General features: G+C 56.3%; 1 protein-coding gene across 2 annotated transcripts in view; it reads left to right on the top strand.

The window, feature by feature from the left end:
- The window catches only part of LOC121274966 (splicing factor U2AF 65 kDa subunit), a 115,675-nt gene that overhangs the window by 2,541 nt on the left and 98,990 nt on the right, over positions 1 to 14,144 (top strand). The gene's annotated exons all lie outside the window — the stretch shown is intronic.

Below are 14,144 nucleotides of genomic sequence, written 5' to 3'. Positions count from 1 at the left end.
CCCAAAAAAAACCCTCACAGGGGGTGGGTTCCAAGCTTCAGGGCCTAGTCCACCCCAAACGCTCAATAAACCCTAAATACCCCCAATAAACCCCCTCACAGGGGGAGGATTCCAGGCTTCAGGGCCTAGTCCACCCCCAAAACACTCATTAAACCCTAAATACCCCCAATAAACCCCCTCACAGGGGGAATGGGGCAGGCTTCAGGGCCTAGTCCACCCCTGAAACACTCAATAAACCCTTCAAACCCCCAATAAACGCCCTCACAGGGGGAGGGGGCAGGCTTCAGGGCCTAGTCCACCCCTGAAACACTCAATAAACCCTTCAAATCCCCAATAAATGCCCTCACAGGGGTAGGGGGTAGGCTTCAGGGCCTAGTCCACCCCTAAAATACTCAATAAACCATAAATACCCTCAATAAACCTCCACACGGGGCGGGTTCCAGGCTTCAGGGCCTAGTCCCCCCCTAAAACACTAAATATACCCTAAATACCCCCAATAAAACCCCTCACAGGGGGAGGGGGCCGGCTTCAGGGCCGAGTCCACCCCTAAATACCCTAAATAAACACTAATTACCCCCAATAAACCCCCTCACGGGGGATGGAGGCAGGCTTCAGGGCCTAGTCCACCTCTAAAACACTCAAACGCTAAATACCCCCAATAAACCTCACAGGGCGAGGGGGGCTGGCTTCAGGGCCTAGTCCACCCCTAAATACCCTAAATAAACACTAAATACCCCCAATAAACCCCCTCACATGGGGATGGGGGCAGGCTTCAGGGCCTAGTCCACCTCTAAAACACAAACCCTAAATACCCCCAATAAACCTCACAGGGTGAGGGGGGCTGGCTTCAGGGCCTAGTCCGCCCCTAAAACACTAAATATACCCTAAATACCCCCAATAAACCCCCTCACAGGGGGAGGGGGCAGGCCTCAGGGCCTAGTCCACCCCTAAAACACTCAATATACCCTAAATACCCCCAATAAACCCCCTCACAGGGGGAGGGGTAGGCTTCAGGGCCTAGTCCACCCCCCAAAACACTAAATATACCCTAAATAAACCCCCTCACGGGGAGGGGGCAGGCTTCAGGGCCTAGTCCACCCCTAAAACACTCAATATACCCTAAATAAACCCTTCAAAACCTCAATAAACCCTCTCACTGGGGGCAGGGTGAGTGCGAGAGGCTGGCTTCAGGGCCTAGTCCACCCATAAAACACTCAAACTCTAAATAAACCCTTCAAACCCCCAATAAACCCCCTCACAGGGGGAGGGAGGCAGGCTTCAGGGCCTAGTCCACCCCTAAAACACTAAATATACCCTAAATACCCCCAAATATAACCCCTCACAGGAGTGAAGGGGCAGACTTCAGGGCCTAGTCCACCCCTAAAAACACTAAATAAACCCTAAATTCCTAAATAAACCCCATCACAGGGTGAGGGGGCAGGCTTCAGGGCCTAGTCCACCCCTAAAACACTAAATATACCCTAAATACCCCCAATAAAACCCCTCACAGGAGGGAGGGGTCAGGCTTCAGGGCCGAGTCCACCCCTAAAACACTAAATATACCCTAAATACCCCCAATAAACCCCCTCACAGGGGGAGGGGGCAGGCTTCAGGGCCTAGTCCACCCCTAAATACCCTAAATAAACACTAAATACCCCCAATAAACCCCTTAACAGGGGGAGGGGGGCAGGCTTCACGGCCTAGTCCACCCCTAAAACACTCAATAAACCCTTCAACCCCCTCACAGAGGGAAGGGGCAGGCTTCAGGGCCTAGTCTACCCTTAAAACACCAAATATACCCTAAATACCCCCAATAAACCCCCTCACAGGGAGGGGGCAGGCTTCAGGGCCTAGTCCACCCCTAAATAAACACTAAATACCTAAATAAGCCCCCTCACAGGGGGAGGGGGACAGGCTGCAGGGCCTAGTCCACCCCTAAAACACCAAATAAACACTAAATAAACCCTTCAATGCCCAATAAACCCCCGCACAGGGGCAGGCTTCAGGGCCTGGTCCACCCCTAAAATCCCTAAATAAACACTAAATACCTAAATAAACCCCCTCACAGGGGGAGGGGGGCAGGCTTCAGGGCATAGTCCACCCCTAAAACACTAAATAAACCCAATAAACTCCCTCACAGGGAGCAGGGTGAGTGCGAGAGGCAAGTTTCAGGGCCTAGTCCACCCCTAAAACACTAAATAAACCCTAATTATCTGAAGAAACCCAAAGTAAACCCCCTCACAGGGGGAGGGGGCAGGCTTTAGTGCCTAGTCCACCCCTAAAACACTTAATAAACCTTTCACCCCTCCCCCCCCCAATAAACCCCCTCAAGGTGGGAAGGGGGGCAGGCTTCAGGGCCTAGTCCACCCCTAAAACACTTAAACCTTCCCCCCCCCCATAAACCCCCTCAAGGTGGGAAGGGGGGCAGGCTTCAGGGCCTAGTTCACGCCCCCAAAGCACTAAATAAACCCCAAAACACCCCAAATAAACCCTTCAACCTCCATAAGCCCCCTTACAGGGGGAGAGGTAGTGAAATAAACCCAAATAAACTAAGAGGGAGAGAGCGAAATAAGTCTGAATAAACTCGAATAAACCCCTTTCGAGAGAGAGCGAAATAAATCTGAATAAACTCGAATAAACCCCTTTCGAGAGAGAGAGCGAAATAAATCTGAATGAACTCGAATAAACCCCTTTCGAGAGAGAGAGTGAAATAAATCTGAATAAACTCGAATAAACCTCTTTCGAGAGAGAGTGTGAAATAAATCTGAATAAACTCGAATAAACCCCTTTCGAGAGAGAGAGAGTGAAATAAATCTGAATAAACTCGAATAAACCCCTTTCGAGAGAGAGAGTGAAATAAATCTGAATGAACCCTTTACAGAGAGAGTGAAATAAGTCTGAATAAACTCAAACCCCTTTCGAGAGAGAGAAATAAATCTGAATAAACCCCTTTCGAGAGAAAGTGAAATAAATCTGAATAAACTCGAATAAACCCCCTTCGAGAGAGAGTGAAATAAATCTGAATAAACTCAAATAAACCCCTTTCGAGAGAGAGAGTGAAATAAATCTGAATAAACCCCTTTCGAGAGAGTGAAATAAATCTGAATAAACTCGAATAAACCCCTTTCGAGAGAGAGAGTGAAATAAATCTGAATAAACTCGAATAAACCCCTTTCGAGAGAGACCGAAATAAATCTGAATAAACTCGAATAAACCCCTTTCGAGAGAGTGAGAGAGAGGGAAATAAATCTGAATGAACCCCTTGCAGAGAGGGAAATAAACCTCAACAAACTCGAATGAGCCCCTCAAAGTCGAGGCATAAACTCCTTAGAGAGGGAGAGTGTGGAATAAACCCCTTAAGAGGGCGAGTGAGTGAAATAAAACTGGATATTTGCGTAAGAGCCTAACAACCCGCCTTCCCAGGGTAGGGGGTGGGGGGAGAACGAGCTCTGAAGGACCTCGAGTAAAACACCTGCTAGGGAAGCTTTTAATGGTTTAAAATGGCATGAAAAGATCGGGGGGTTGGGGGGGGGAGGGGAGGTGGGGAGTGGTGGTGGTTGGGGGGGCGGTGGGGGGGGGAGGTGGGGAGTGGTGGTGGTTTGGGGGGGGAGGTGGGGAGTGGTGGTGGTTGGGGGTGGAGGGGGTGTTTAAAATGCTTAAAATCGGGCCAGAGGGCTTTTCATCGCGGGCTTAGTTTGACTATAATTGATCGTGGCGTAAAGTGGGAAATCTCCCGTTTGGTCACCTTCACCGAGAAGGAGGAGTTAGTCTGTCAGCCGGAGGAGGAAGAGGAGGAGGGCTCTGGCGTTCCCAACCAGAGGGACCGTCCCAGGCCCAGTCTACAGCTGGACAGGGCTCCGTCTGTCATTTTGTTCCCCCCCCACCTTTTTTTTAATATGTTATGGTGATGGCTGGCCGGAGTCCCCTGGGACTGGCGGGGGGTGGGGTGGGGTGGGGAGGAGGGAGCTGTCCGCTGGCCTCCCTTCGTCCACCATGGGAGTGAGCGCCCCTCCCCCCTGCAGGCTGGCACTTTCTCTCCCCAGGGCTGGCTCAGATGTTTGGAAAATAACCGAGCCTGTTCGTCTAAACTCCGCGGGATATTGTCCCGAAGGGGATCTCTCCCCTGGGCGGCATCAGGTTTGTGAGCGTGCATGTGGTGTTCTCACTGGACTCGTCGTCCAGAGACCTCCACAGCCCGCCACCCCCCCCGCCCCCCTCCCCTCCACCAGGGTAATGCTCTGGGGACCCAGGGTTCAAATCCCTCCCCTCCCCCACGGCAGACGGTAGAATTTGAATTCAATAACAGCCTAATGATGACCTTGGAACAAGGTGATACAAAGATAGGTGGAGGGACAGGTAGTATTGAGGAGGCGGGGAGGCTGCAGGAGGGTTTGGACAGGTTAGGAGAATGGGCTAAGAAGTGGCAGATGGAATACAACGTGGGCAAGTGCGAGGTCATGCACTTTGGTAGGAAGAATAGAGGCACGGACTATTTTCTAAATGGGGGAGAGAATTCAGAAATCTGGAGTGCAAAGGGACTTGGGAGTCCTAGTCCAGGATTCTCTTAAGGTTAACTTGCAGGTTGAGTCGGTAGTTAGGAAGGCAAATGCAATGTTGGCATTTATTTCGAGAGCACTAGAATATAAAAGCAGGGATGTGCTGCTGAGGCTTTATAAGGCTCTGGTCAGACCACATTTAGAATATTGTGAGCAATTTTGGGCCCCGTATCTCAGGAAGGATGTTCTGGCCCTGGAGAGGGTCCAGAGGAGGTTCACGAGAACGATCCCAGGAATGAAAGGCTTTAACATATGAGGAACGTTTGAGGACTCTGGGTCTATACTCGATGGGGTTTAGAAGGATGAGGCGGGGGGGGATCTGATTGAAACTTACAGGATACTGAAAGGCCTGGATAGAGTGGACGTGGGGAAGATGTTTCCATTAGTAGGACAGACTAGGACCCGAGAGGGCACAGCCTCAGAGTAAAGGGAAGACCTTTTAGAACAGAGATGAGGAGAAACTTCTTTAGCCAGAGAGTGGTGAATCTATGGAATTCATTGCCACAGAAAGCTGTGGAGGCCAGGTCATTGAGTGTATTTAAGACCGAGATAGATAGGTTCTTGATTGGTAAGGAGATCAAAGATTACGGGGAGAAGGCGGGAGAATGGGGTTGAGAAACTTATCAGCCGTGATTGAATGGCGGAGCAGACTCGATGGGCCGAATGGCCTCATTTCTGCTCCTATGTCTTAAGCCATTGCCGATTGTGGTAAACACCCACCTGATTCGCTGGGTGCCTCTCTAGGGTAGGGAAGGAAATCTGCCACCCTTACCTGGCCTGGCCTTCATGTGACTCTCGAGCCACAGCGACGTGGTTGACTCTTAAATGCCCGGAACCTGCATCACAGGGACTGCAGCGGTTCAGGAAGGCAGCTCACCACCACCTTCTCAAGGGCAAAGAGGGGTGGGCAACAAATGCTGGGCCCGGCCAGCGGCGCCCACATCCCGTGAATGAATAAGAAATAACATTTGTTGCGCTTTCCCCAAAGGCAAGTATATTTCCCCCCCCCCCGGGTACTCCCTGGTTCTCTCCCCAGAGCCGTGTGCAAGACTTACCGACTATTATACTTCTTGAAATAGAGGCCACTTGCCCCATGTACAGGCACACCCAGGTCTCTCTCGACCGCGCTCTCTCTCTCTCTCTCAGGCCTGCACTCTCGCGCTCTCTCAGGCGTGCGCTCTCGCGCTCTCTCGCAGGCGTGCGCTCTCGCGCTCTCTCGCCGGCCTGCGCTCTCGCTCTCTCTCTCTCAGGCGTGCGCTCTCGCTCTCTCTCTCTCAGGCGTGCGCTCTCGCTCTCTCTCTCTCAGGCGTGCGCTCTCGCTCTCTCTCTCTCAGGCGTGCACTCTCGCTCTCTCTCTCTCAGGCGTGCACTCTCGCTCTCTCTCTCTCAGGCGTGCACTCTCGCTCTCTCTCTCTCAGGCGTGCACTCTCGCTCTCTCTCTCTCAGGCGTGCACTCTCGCTCTCTCTCTCTCAGGCGTGCACTCTCGCTCTCTCTCTCTCAGGCGTGCACTCTCGCTCTCTCTCTCTCAGGCGTGCACTCTCGCTCTCTCTCTCTCAGGCGTGCACTCTCGCTCTCTCTCTCTCAGGCGTGCACTCTCGCTCTCTCTCTCTCAGGCGTGCACTCTCGCTCTCTCTCTCTCAGGCGTGCACTCTCGCTCTCTCTCTCTCAGGCGTGCACTCTCGCTCTCTCTCTCTCAGGCGTGCACTCTCGCTCTCTCTCTCTCAGGCGTGCACTCTCGCTCTCTCTCTCTCAGGCGTGCACTCTCGCTCTCTCTCTCTCAGGCGTGCACTCTCGCTCTCTCTCTCTCAGGCGTGCACTCTCGCTCTCTCTCTCTCAGGCGTGCACTCTCGCTCTCTCTCTCTCAGGCGTGCACTCTCGCTCTCTCTCTCTCAGGCGTGCACTCTCGCTCTCTCTCTCTCAGGCCTGCACTCTCGCTCTCTCTCTCTCAGGCCTGCACTCTCGCTCTCTCTCTCTCAGGCCTGCACTCTCGCTCTCTCTCTCTCAGGCCTGCACTCTCGCTCTCTCTCTCTCAGGCCTGCACTCTCGCTCTCTCTCTCTCAGGCCTGCACTCTCGCTCTCTCTCTCTCAGGCCTGCACTCTCGCTCTCTCTCTCTCAGGCCTGCACTCTCGCTCTCTCTCTCTCAGGCCTGCACTCTCGCTCTCTCTCTCTCAGGCCTGCACTCTCGCTCTCTCTCTCTCAGGCCTGCACTCTCGCTCTCTCTCTCTCAGGCCTGCACTCTCGCTCTCTCTCTCTCAGGCCTGCACTCTCGCTCTCTCTCTCTCAGGCCTGCACTCTCGCTCTCTCTCTCTCAGGCCTGCACTCTCGCTCTCTCTCTCTCAGGCCTGCACTCTCGCTCTCTCTCTCTCAGGCCTGCACTCTCGCTCTCTCTCTCTCAGGCCTGCACTCTCGCTCTCTCTCTCTCAGGCCTGCACTCTCGCTCTCTCTCTCTCAGGCCTGCACTCTCGCTCTCTCTCTCTCAGGCCTGCACTCTCGCTCTCTCTCTCTCAGGCCTGCACTCTCGCGCTCTCTCTCTCTCAGGCCTGCACTCTCGCTCTCTCTCTCTCAGGCCTGCACTCTCGCGCTCTCTCTCTCTCAGGCCTGCACTCTCGCTCTCTCTCTCTCAGGCCTGCACTCTCGCTCTCTCTCTCTCAGGCCTGCACTCTCGCTCTCTCTCTCTCAGGCCTGCACTCTCGCTCTCTCTCTCTCAGGCCTGCACTCTCGCTCTCTCTCTCTCAGGCCTGCACTCTCGCTCTCTCTCTCTCAGGCCTGCACTCTCGCTCTCTCTCTCTCAGGCCTGCACTCTCGCTCTCTCTCTCTCAGGCCTGCACTCTCGCTCTCTCTCTCTCAGGCCTGCACTCTCGCTCTCTCTCTGTCAGGCGTGCACTCTCGCTCTCTCTCTGTCAGGCGTGCACTCTCGCTCTCTCTCAGGCGTGCACTCTCGCTGTCTCTCAGGCCTGCACTCTCGCTCTCTCTCAGGCGTGCACTCTCGCTCTCTCTCAGGCGTGCACTCTCGCTCGCTCTCTCGGGCGTGCGCTCTCGCTCTCTCGGGCGCTAGCTCTCGCTCGCTCTCTCGGGCGCTAGCTCTCGCTCGCTCTCTCGGGCGCTAGCTCTCGCTCGCTCTCTCGGGCGCTAGCTCTCGCTCGCTCTCTCGGGCGCTAGCTCTCGCTCGCTCTCTCTCGGGCGCGCGCTCTCGCTCGCTCTCTCTCGGGCGCGCGCTCTCGCTCGCTCTCTCTCGGGCGCGCGCTCTCGCTCGCTCTCTCTCGGGCGCGCGCTCTCGCTCGCTCTCTCTCGGGCGCGCGCTCTCGCTCGCTCTCTCTCGGGCGCGCGCTCTCGCTCGCTCTCTCTCGGGCGCGCGCTCTCGCTCGCTCTCTCTCGGGCGCGCGCTCTCGCTCGCTCTCTCTCGGGCGCGCGCTCTCGCTCGCTCTCTCTCGGGCGCGCGCTCTCGCTCGCTCTCTCTCGGGCGCGCGCTCTCGCTCGCTCTCTCTCGGGCGCGCGCTCTCGCTCGCTCTCTCTCGGGCGCGCGCTCTCGCTCGCTCAAGAGCGAGAGCCCGTGAGCGAGAGCCCGTGAGCCAGAGCCCGAGAGCCAGAGCCCGAGAGCCAGAGCCCGAGAGCCAGAGCCCGAGAGCCAGAGCCCGAGAGCCAGAGCCCGAGAGCCAGAGCCCGAGAGCCAGAGCCCGAGAGCCCGAGAGAGCCCGAGAGCCCGAGAGAGCCCGAGAGCGAGCGAGAGCCCGAGAGCGAGCGAGAGCCCGAGAGCGAGCGAGAGCCCGAGAGCGAGCGAGAGCCCGAGAGCGAGCGAGAGCCCGAGAGCGAGCGAGAGCCCGAGAGCGAGCGAGAGCCCGAGAGCGAGCGAGAGCCCGAGAGCGAGCGAGAGCCCGAGAGCGAGCGAGAGCCCGAGAGCGAGCGAGAGCCCGAGAGCGAGCGAGAGCCCGAGAGCGAGCGAGAGCCCGAGAGCGAGCGAGAGCCCGAGAGCGAGCGAGAGCCCGAGAGCGAGCGAGAGCCCGAGAGCGAGCGAGAGCCCGAGAGCGAGCGAGAGCCCGAGAGCGAGCGAGAGCCCGAGAGCGAGCGAGAGCCCGAGAGCGAGCGAGAGCCCGAGAGCGAGCGAGAGCCCGAGAGCGAGCGAGAGCCCGAGAGCGAGCGAGAGCCCGAGAGCGAGCGAGAGCCCGAGAGCGAGCGAGAGCCCGAGAGCGAGCGAGAGCCCGAGAGCGAGCGAGAGCCCGAGAGCGAGCGAGAGCCCGAGAGCGAGCGAGAGCCCGAGAGCGAGCGAGAGCCCGAGAGCGAGCGAGAGCCCGAGAGCGAGCGAGAGCCCGAGAGCGAGCGAGAGCCCGAGAGCGAGCGAGAGCCCGAGAGCGAGCGAGAGCCCGAGAGCGAGCGAGAGCCCGAGAGCGAGCGAGAGCCCGAGAGCGAGCGAGAGCCCGAGAGCGAGCGAGAGCCCGAGAGCGAGCGAGAGCCCGAGAGCGAGCGAGAGCCCGAGAGCGAGCGAGAGCCCGAGAGCGAGCGAGAGCCCGAGAGCGAGCGAGAGCCCGAGAGCGAGCGAGAGCCCGAGAGCGAGCGAGAGCCCGAGAGCGAGAGCGAGCGAGAGCCCGAGAGCGAGAGCGAGCGAGAGCCCGAGAGCGAGAGCGAGCGAGAGCCCGAGAGCGAGAGCGAGCGAGAGCCCGAGAGCGAGAGCGAGCGAGAGCCCGAGAGCGAGAGCGAGCGAGAGCCCGAGAGCGAGAGCGAGCGAGAGCCCGAGAGCGAGAGCGAGCGAGAGCCCGAGAGCGAGAGCGAGCGAGAGCGAGCGAGAGCCCGAGAGCGAGCGAGAGCCCGAGAGCGAGCGAGAGCCCGAGAGCGAGCGAGAGCCCGAGAGCGAGCGAGAGCCCGAGAGCGAGCGAGAGCCCGAGAGCGAGCGAGAGCCCGAGAGCGAGCGAGAGCCCGAGAGCGAGCGAGAGCCCGAGAGCCCGAGAGCGAGAGCCCGAGAGCCCGAGAGCGAGAGCCCGAGAGCGAGAGCCCGAGCGCGAGAGCCCGAGCGCGAGAGCCCGAGCGCGAGAGCCCGAGCGAGAGCCCGAGAGCGAGCGCGAGAGCCCGAGAGCGAGCCCGAGAGCGAGCGCGAGAGAGCGAGCGCGCGAGAGCGAGAGAGCGAGCGCGAGAGAGCGAGCGCGCGAGAGCGAGAGAGCGAGAGCGAGAGAGCGAGCGCGCGAGAGCGAGAGAGCGAGCGCGCGAGAGCGAGCGCGCGAGAGCGAGAGAGCGAGCGCGCGAGAGCGAGAGAGCGAGCGCGCGAGAGCCCGAGAGCCCGAGAGCGAGCGCCCGAGAGCGAGCCCGAGAGCGAGCGCCCGAGCTCAAGCACGAGCGAGAGCAAGCGCCCGAGAGAACGAGCGAGAGCGCGCGCCCTCGCTCGCTATCTCGAACGCGCGGGCACTAGCTCTCGGGTGCGCGCTCTCGCTCGCGCTCTCTCAGGCATGCCCTCTCGCTCGCTCGCTCTCTCTCTCAGGCGTGCATTCTCGCTCGCTCTCTCAAGCGTGCGCTCACTCGCTATCTCGAGCGTGCGCGCTCGCTCGCTATTTCGGGCGCTAGCTGTCACTCGCTCTCTCGGGCGCGTGCTCTCGCTCGCTCTCTCGGGCGCGTGCTCTCGCTCGCTTTTGGGCTCGGGCTCTCGCTTGCGCTCGGACTCGCTCTCGGGCTCGCGCTCGCTCTCTGGCTCTCCCTCTCGGGCGCTCGCGCTCTCGCTCTCTCTCCCTCTCGGGCGCTCTCGCTCTCTGGCTCTCCCTCTCGGGCGCTCTCGCTCTCTGGCTCTCCCTCTCGGGCGCTCGCGCTCTCGCTTTCTCTCCCTCTCGGGCGCTCACACTCGTGATCAAAGCACTGCAGTAACTCACCAAGGCTCCTTCGACAGCACCTCCCAAACCCACGACCACTACCATCTAGAAGGACAAGGGCAGCAGACACATGGGGAACACCACCACCTGGAAGTTCCCTTCCCAAGTCACTCACCATCCTGACTTGGAAATATATCGGCCGTTCCTTCACTGTCACTGGGTCAAAATCCTGGAACTCCCTCCCTAACAGCGCCGTGTGTGTACCTACACCACACAGACAAAGTCCTGGAACTCCCTCCCTAACAGAGCCGTGGGTGTACCTACACCACACGGACAAAATCCTGGAACTCCCTCCCTAACAGCGCCCTGGGTGTACCTACACCACATGGACAAAATCCTGGAACTCCCTCCCTAACAGCGCCGTGGGTGTACCTACACCACACGGACAAAATCCTGGAACTCCCTCCTTAACAGCGCCGTGGGTGTACCTACACCACAGGGACAAAATCCTGGAACTCCCTCCCTAACAGGTCCGTGGGTGTACCTAAACCACACGGACAAAATCCTGGAACTCCCTCCTTAACAGCGCCGTGGGTGTACCTACACCACACGGGACAAAATCTTGGAACTCTCTCCCTAACAGCGCCGTGGGTGTACCTACACTACACGGACAAAATCCAGGAACTCCCTCCCTAACAGCGCCGTGGGTGTACCCACACCACATGGACAAAATCCTGGAACTCCCTCCTTAACAGCACTGTGGGTGTACCTGCACCACACGGGACAAAATTCTGGAACTCCCTCCCTAACAGCACCGTGAGTGTACCCACACCGCAGGGGCTGTAGCGGTTCAAGAAGGCGGCTCAGCACCACCTTCTCAAGGGGCAATTTGGGATGGGCAATAAATGTTGGGCCCAGCCAGCGATGTTCACATCCTGTGAATGAATAAAAAATAAACTTCACACTTGCCTCTACGCCATCTGCCATCTTGTTGCCCACTCACCTAGACTGTCTATATCTCTTTGTGTCCTCCTCACAGCTTACCTTCCCGCATAGCTTGGCAAACTTTGATACATTACTATCTGTCTTTTCACCTAAGTCATTCACATAGATTGTAAATGACTGATGCCTCATCATTGACCCTTGTGGCACTCCCACAGGTTTGCTAGACTAATACTAATGCGCGGCCTGTTTTATGAGGGAAGGTGGGACAGGTTAGCCTCGTATCCATTGGAGTTTAGAAGAGTGAGAGGCGACTTGATTGAAACCTTTAAGGTCCTGAGGGGTCTTGGACGGGGGGGGATGTGGAGAGGAGGTTTCCTCTTGTGGGAGAATCTAGAACGAGGTTGGGGGGGCGGTGTTCACAGTTTAAAAATAAGGGGTTGCCCATTTAAGACAGGTGAGGGGAAATTTTGTCTCTCAGAGGGTAGTGAGCCTTTGGAACTCTCGTGCTTGACAAACCTGGAATTTTTCGAGGATGTAACTAGTAGAGTTGATGAGGGGGAGCCAGTGGATGTGGTTTATTTGGACTTTCAGAAGGTTTCCGACAAATTCCCACATAAGAGATTAGCGTGTAAAATTAAAGCGCATGGGATTGGGGATGGTGTACTGAGATGGACAGAAAACTGGTTGGCAGACAGGAAACAAAGAGTAGGAATAAACGGGTCTTTTTCCAAATGGCAGGCAGTGACTAGTGGGGTACCGCAGGGATCGGTGCTGGGACCCCAGTTATTCACAATATATAATCATGATTTAGATGAGGGAACTAAATGTAATGTCTCCAAATTTGCAGATGACACATAGCTGGGTGGGAGGGTGAGCTGTGAGGAGGATGCAGAGATGCTTCAGGGTGATTTGGACAAGCTGAGTGAGTGGGCAAATTCATGGCAGATGCAGTATAATGTGGCTAAATGTGAGGTTATCCACTTTGGTAGCAAAAACAGGAAGGCAGATTATTATCTGAATGGCTATGAATTGAGAGAGGGGAATGTGCAGGGAGACCTGGGTGTCCTTGTACACCAGTCGCTGAAGGTAAGCTTGCAGGTGCAGCAGGCGGTAAAGAAGGCAAATGGTATGTTGGCCTTCATAGTGACAGGATTCAAGTACTGGAACAGGAATGTCTTGCTGCAATTGTACAGGTCCTTGGTGAGACCACAGCTGGAATATTGTGTGCAGTTTTGGTCTCCTTCTCTGAGGAAGGATGTTCTTGCTATAGAGGGAGTGCAGCGAAGGTTTACCAGACTGATTCCTTATCTGAGGAAGGATGTACTTGCTCTAGAGGGAGAGCAGTGAAGGTTTACCAGACTGATTCCTTATCTGAGGAAGGATGTACTTGCTATAGAGGGAGAGCAGCGAAGGTTTACCAGACTGATTCTTTATCTGAGGGAGGATGTTCTTGCTATAGAGGGAGAGCAGTGAAGGTTTACCAGACTGATTCCTTATCTGAGGGAGGATGTACTTGCTATAGAGGGAGAGCAGTGAAGGTTTACCAGACTGATCCCTGGGAGGGCGGGACTGACATATGAGGAGAGATTGAGTCGGTTAGAATTATATTCGCTGGAGTTCAGAAGAATTTGGGCGGGGGGGGGGAATCTCATAGAAACCTATAAAATTCTAACAGGACTAGACAGGGTAGATGCGGGAAGGATGTTCCTGATGGTGGGGGAGTCCAGAACCAGGGATCACAGTTTGAGGATATGGGGTAGACCATTTAGGACAGAGATGAGGAGAAATGTCTTCACCCAGAGAGTGGTGAGTCTGTGGAATTCGCTACCACAGAAAGTAGTTGAGGCCAAAACATGGTATGTTTTCAAGAAGGAGTGAGATATAGCTCTTGGGGCGAAAGAGTTAGAAGGATATGGGGGAGGAAGCGGGAGCAGGGTATTGAGTTTGATGATCAACCATGATCATAATGAATGGGGGAGCAGGCTCGAGGGGCTGAATGGCCTCCTCCTGCTCCTAGTTTCTATGTTTCTTCCTCAACAGGCGGTGCAAGCAGAGTCTTTGAATATTTTTAAGGCAGAGATGGATAGATTCTTGGTAAGCAAGGGGGGGGTGAGATGTTAATGGTGGGGGGAGGGGGTGGAAGGAAGGCAGGAATGTGGGGTTGAGGTGACAATCAGACGATCTTACTGAATGGCGGAGCAGGCTGGAGGGGGCGGAGTGGCCTTCCTCTGCCCCTTGTTCCTGTGTCAGAGCCTGCCAACGTGAAAATGTGCCATTGGTGTCCACTCTCCGCTTCCTGTCTGCTCTCCATGCCAGTGCGTTATTCCCAAATCCCAGAAGCCCCGAATCTGTGACCACCACGGGTGGCAGACCTTACTGACTTCATGTGGGAAATCTAAATATAGCACATCTACTGGTTCCCCTTTATCTACCCTGCTGTTGTCCCCACAAAACAAACGCTGGGCGATTTGTGAAGGAGTATTTTCTTCTCGTGACCCTCGTGTTGAGGCTGCCTCATCGTATTGTGGTTCTGTTTTGGTTGCTTCACGTGCAATGTGACCTCATCCCCTATATTCGAGACACTTCCCTGGAGCCTGACGTCAGGCGAGCTGACAGTTCAGTCCCTCCTTCCTTAAACGTTAGGGTTAGGTTTTCCATCTTCCAATCCACTGGACTCTTCTACAATCTAGTGAAAGGTGATAACAGGACATCCAAAATGGCAGCAGCTCTTTTGGTCAGACCTGACCCAACCCCTCATCCCCCAAACCCCCGCCCCAGCCCCCATCTCTGTAACCTCCTCCTGCCCCTACAGTTCTCATCCTCCTGTTCAAATCCCTCCCTCACCGCCTCACTCC

Source organism: Carcharodon carcharias (assembly GCF_017639515.1).
Source record: "Carcharodon carcharias isolate sCarCar2 chromosome 39 unlocalized genomic scaffold, sCarCar2.pri SUPER_39_unloc_3, whole genome shotgun sequence".
Taxonomy (NCBI): domain Eukaryota; kingdom Metazoa; phylum Chordata; class Chondrichthyes; order Lamniformes; family Lamnidae; genus Carcharodon; species Carcharodon carcharias.
Note: the sequence above shows the minus strand (reverse complement) of the source record. Positions and strands in the feature narration are given on the sequence as shown.